Source organism: Octopus sinensis, linkage group LG13 (genome assembly GCF_006345805.1).
Source record: "Octopus sinensis linkage group LG13, ASM634580v1, whole genome shotgun sequence".
NCBI classification, from domain to species: domain Eukaryota; kingdom Metazoa; phylum Mollusca; class Cephalopoda; order Octopoda; family Octopodidae; genus Octopus; species Octopus sinensis.
Genome location: NC_043009.1, coordinates 36,759,109 through 36,765,092, shown reverse-complemented (window position 1 = coordinate 36,765,092; position 5,984 = coordinate 36,759,109).

Here is a 5,984-nt window from a genome sequence, read left to right as displayed (position 1 = left end):
GGAAACAGATAAGGTTAGCATTGATAAAGTCTATTTATTGAGATTTATGTTACTGAAGTACAAAGGATAGAAAGATAGGGAAAAAAAGAGGAAAATGAGGAGGAGAAAAATGAGGAAAAGCAAAAATGAAAGGGCAAATTAGAGAGAAAAGGAAGGAAATGCAAGGATTGTGTGAGGTCGAAGAAGAAGAAAGAATAATAAAATTGAGAATTAAAATTATTTATGTATAAAGAAATCTCTGTATTATTGATGTGAGTGACTGAAAGATGAAGAGAGAAAAGGTAAAATTCAAGAAAATGAAAAATTGGTTTAACTGATGTTTTAAGAGGAAGAATAAAGTTACAATAAAATGAAGCAATTTGAGAAAGTTAAATATTAATTGTAATGGTATGAATTAAAATACAGAACAGTTATGAGACTAGATCGCATTCAACAATTGAAATACGATGTATATTGAACCGGGAGATAGGTAATTCTTTACTCTGTTTATCATGAAATGCATATTCGTAAGCTTAGAGAACCGTCTAGTTTGTCAAACTCCTAGATAGAGAGAGAGGGGGACAAAGAGAGACAGACAGACAAACAGACAGATAAACAGACAGACAGGCAGACTGACAGACAGACGGAAGGACGGACCGGAATATAGAGAGAGACAGATCGGAAGGTAGAGACAAAGAAAGATAAGTTTTCATGCTGTAGACGTGTTGTTTACAATTGGTTTTAACTTGGAGTTTTGAGCTAAAAAAAAATTTTGTAGATGTGCTTATTGTACATTATAGCAATGAAAAGAAACACTTTTAACTCACTAGCAATTCGTTTGCGAGTGTATGTTATATGTGTGTGCAATATATATATATAATATATATATATATATATATGTATATCTCTCTATATATAAACGGCAGTTTGTCTGTGTGTGTTTCTGTGTGTCTGTTAGGTTGTACCCTCACCCTGACCACGGCTTTCAACCGATTCTGATGAAACTTGACACACACATAGCCCAATGTCATAATTCAAAACTAACGCAGCGAAAATTTTGGAAAGTTCCCCCAGTTCTGAAAAAAATCGATAAATTCGACATGGGGTCGAGAATCAGAAACACAAACCACAGACTGTCTAGGGGACGCAACTCGACCTTTTTAACTAAAAAAAAATTTACCATCATTTTTTTTCCATTTTTTGGCTATAACTCTCTAAAAATGCTTTATAGTTATTTCCCTTACAAACCCGAGCAACGCCGGGCGATACTGCTAGTATTAGTTATAAGAGACAGAATCAGTGTTAGTTTAAAATAACAATATGTGTATCCTATTTAAAGCCGGGTAAATGCGGTATTAGTATCGAGATAGCATTTCTTATAAGCGTATAGTGTTAAGAAACACAGAAATATATCTTTAGCAGACGAAAATCGGCCAGCAGCGGTGATGGCATTGCTAAATATGTATTGGGTTGGAAAGTAAGTTCCCGCCGTTTTTTTTTTTTTGGCTTGTTTTTGTCTTTTTTTGCGTTTTTAATGTTTGGAATCTATTTTTTTCGAGAATTCTATTTTTGAATCATTTTAGAATCTATTTTGTTTTGTTTTGTTTTTTCTAGTTAATTTTAGTTAATTTTTGTTTATTTTCAGATCATTAAAATGGAATGTCAAGTTAAGAAAAACGAGCGTTTTCGACACCTTCTTCTTTCGGCTTTTAATCAAGGTTCTAAGGCCGCAAAAGCTGCTCGCGACATTGTGCTGTGTATGGAGAGGGTGCCATAGCTGAAAGAACCGCTCGTGATTGGTATACCAAGTTCAAAAATGGAAATTTTACCTCAGAGACGCACCTCGTTCTGGCCGTCCATTTGAGTTCGATGAAGGGCGATTAAACCAACTTTTGCACGAAAATTCACGTCAAACGACAAGGGAACTGGCAGAGAAAAGGGAATGCTCCCACACTGCTATACAGAAGCATCTTCACTCGATGAGAAAAGTTCAGAAGTATGAAGCATGGGTTCCACATACTTTAAGTGACAATAACAAAAATCAACGAGCCACAATCTCCGCTGGTTTGCTTGCTCGTCACCGCTCAGCGCATGGACACAAGCAACGATTTCTTTACCGAATCGTTACTGGCGATGAAAAATGGTGCCTGTACATCAATATGAAGCAGCTTAAGGAATAGCTTAGCCTCGGTGAACAAGCGACACCGCGCGTGAAACAAGATCTTCATCTGCGTAAAACGATGTTGTGCTGTATGGTGGAACTGGGAATGGATTATCCATTACGAATTGCTTGAACGGAACCAAACGGTCAACGCGGAACTCTGTGGTCAACAGATGGAACGACTCAACGCGGCTATTCAAGAAAAAGATCTAATCGGCAGCATGGAGTCCTGCTGCACGACAATGCCCGCCCTCATATCGCCAATATGAACAAGGAAGCCATTCAAACGCATGGCTGGGAAGTGCTGCCACACCCGCCGTATTCTCCTGATTTGGCACCAACGGATTTCCAGCTATTTCGATCTCTTTCAAATGCTATGCACGGAGTTTCGTTCAATACTGATGTAGAATTGAGAGCTTGGTTGGATCAATATTTAGAGTCGAAATCGGGTGATTTCTACCAACGAGGTATTGAAAATCTTGGGAAGAAGTTGTAAACAACAAGGGTGAATACATTATTGATTAATTAGTTATTTTTTTATTAAACCTTTTAAAAAAATTTTTTTTTAAACGGCGGTAACTTAGTTGCCAACCCAATATTTTTGCCTCTCTGGGGTTCATCAGTAGCAAATGTTCGCCGGCAACCACATGATAGGGCAAAACCAGCCGCTATTGATATAGTAAAATAGTGGTTGAATAATCAAGTAAACATGCCTGTGTGGTAAGAAGCTTGCTTCCGAACCACATTGTTCTGGGTTCAGTCCCACATGGTTCTGGGTTCAGTCTACTATAGCCTCGGGCCGACCAAAGCCTTGTGAGTGGATTTGATAGACGGAAACTGAAAGAGACCCATCGTATATGTGTGTTGTGTGTGTATGTGTGTGTTTGTGTCTTTATTTATGTGAGTGTCTTTGTGTCTGTATTTGCCCCCACATTCGCTTGACAACCGATGTAGGTGGGTTTACGTTCTCGTAACTTAGCGGTTCGGCATAAGAGAACGCTAGAATAAGTACTAGACTTACAACGAATAAGTCCTATATTCCATGTAAGGTATCCTATTTCTGTTATATTTGTTGCCTTAGCAGTGTGTATTTTAATTGAATCATTTGTGGTTTTGGAGCGATGCCTCTGCTTATAGTAAGTGGTATGCTAAATACCCTAATGGGATTACTCTGGATTTCACGTCCATAAAGCGGTTAGCTTTACAGTGTTTCTTCAGACCCTAAAACCTGTTGACCAACAGATTTATGGTCTGAAGAGGCGCAGTAAAACTAAGCGCTTTATGGATGTGAAACCCAGGGTAACCCCATAGACCAGCCATATCTAGCTTTATCTACCTATCTACATACATACATACATACATACATACATACATGCATACATACATACATACATACATACATACATACATACATACATATATACATATATATATATATGCAGGGGTTGGACAAAATAATGGAAACATCTAGCATCATAGCATCATAATTTTGAAATATCAATAAAACCATCAAAAGCTTGTTTATTTTTATGTTTTTTGGCGTATTATTAGTGTTGCTTAATATGTTTGGTTAAAATTTCTGGATTTTTTTTCGGACATCATCAGAAAAAGGTAATTGAAAGTCATTAAAATGACAGATCTATCGGACTTTCAAAGAGGTCGAATTGGTTGATGCTCGTAATGGCAGGCGCTAGCGTAACGAAAACATCCGAAATGTCTGGTGTATCAAGAAGTACTGTCTCGAAAGTAATGACAGTCTTTGAGAAAGAGGGAAAAACCTCTTCGTCGAAACAAAACTCCGGGAAAGAAAACTTCAACTTCAGATAGGAACCGTCGGACACCTTGCGCGAAAATGATAGAAAGGATCACAAAAGACAGCTCCCAAAATTACTGCAGAGCTTAATGACCACCTTCCAACCTAGTTTCCACAAAAACAGTTCGCCGGTAGCTGCACATAGCCGGATTTCACGGGAGGGCTGCAAGCAAAAACCACTACTTTCAGAAAAAAAACGTTGCAAAGCGTTTGGAGTAAGAGTAAAATCCTACAGAATTGATTCCTAGAGCAGTGGAAGAATGTTATTTTCTCTGACTAGTCATCCTTTACCTTATTTCCGACCACTGGCCGAGTATACGTGTGGAGACAGCCAAAAGAAGCATTTGACCCAGACTGCGTTCTTCCAACTGTAAAACATGGAGGAAGTTCTGTAATGATCGATGCGCTGTGTCTTGGAAATCCGCCGATCCAATGGTTTCCCTTCAGGGCAGAATTATTAGTCAAGACTATTTAAGCATTTTATCTGAGCAAATTCATCCTATGGTTGCGAAACTGTTTCCAGAGGGATGCACAATCTTTCAGGATGACCATTCACCAATTCACACAGCTAAAGCTGTTATTGAAGGCCGCGAGGAACATTATAGTGAAGTTGAACATCATATCTAGCTATCACAGCCCCAGATCTCAATACTATTTGAGCATTTGGTGCATTTTAGAAAAAAAACAAGAAGGAGTCGATATCCTCCACCATCCTCTACAAGAACTGGAGACTATTTTAGCTGAAGAAGGACAAAAATTTTGTCTACCTCGTAGAATTCAAGCTGTAATACTGCCAAAGGCCGGTCCCACCTCATATTAAGATGAATTTGTTTGAAATTTTAAGGGGTTTCCATTATTCTGTCCACCCCTTGTATGTATTATAATATATATATATATATATAATATATATATATATATATATATATATATATATATATATATATATATATATCTATATATATAATATATATATATATATATATATATATATATATATATATATATAATATATATATATATATATATATGCAGGGGTTGGACAAAATAATGGAAACATCTACATCATAGCATCATAATTTTGAAATATCAATAAAACCATCAAAAGCTTGTTTATTTTTATGTTTTTTGGCGTATTATTAGTGTTGCTTAATATGTTTGGTTAAAATTTCTGGATTTTTTTTCGGACATCATCAGAAAAAGGTAATTGAAAGTCATTAAAATGACAGATCTATCGGACTTTCAAAGAGGTCGAATTGTTGATGCTCGTATGGCAGGCGCTAGCGTAACGAAAACATCCGAAATGTCTGGTGTATCAAGAAGTACTGTCTCGAAAGTAATGACAGTCTTTGAGAAAGAGGGAAAAACCTCTTCGTCGAAACAAAACTCCGGAAGAAAACCTCAACTCTCAGATAGGAACCGTCGGACCCTTGCGCGAAAATGATAGAAAGGATCACAAAAGTACAGCTCCCAAAATTACTGCAGAGCTTAATGACCACCTTCAGAACCTAGTTTCCACAAAAACAGTTCGCCGGTAGCTGCACATAGCCGGATTTCACGGGAGGGCTGCAATCAGAAAACCACTACTTTCAGAAAAAAAACGTTGCAAAGCGTTTGGAGTAGAGTAAAATCCTACAGAATTGATTCCTAGAGCAGTGGAAGAATGTTATTTTCTCTTACTAGTCATCCTTTACCTTATTTCCGACCACTGGCCGAGTATACGTGTGGAGACAGCCAAACGAAGCATTTGACCCAGACTGCGTTCTTCCAACTGTAAAACATGGAGGAAGTTCTGTAATGATCGATGCGCTGTGTCTTGGAAATCCGCCGATCCAATGGTTTCCCTTCAGGGCAGAATTATTAGTCAAGACTATTTAAGCATTTTATCTGAGCAAATTCATCCTATGGTTGCGAAACTGTTTCCAGAGGGATGCACAATCTTTCAGGATGACAATTCACCAATTCACACAGCTAAAGCTGTTATTGAAAGGCGCGAGGAACATTATAGTGAAGTTGAACATCATATCTAGCTAT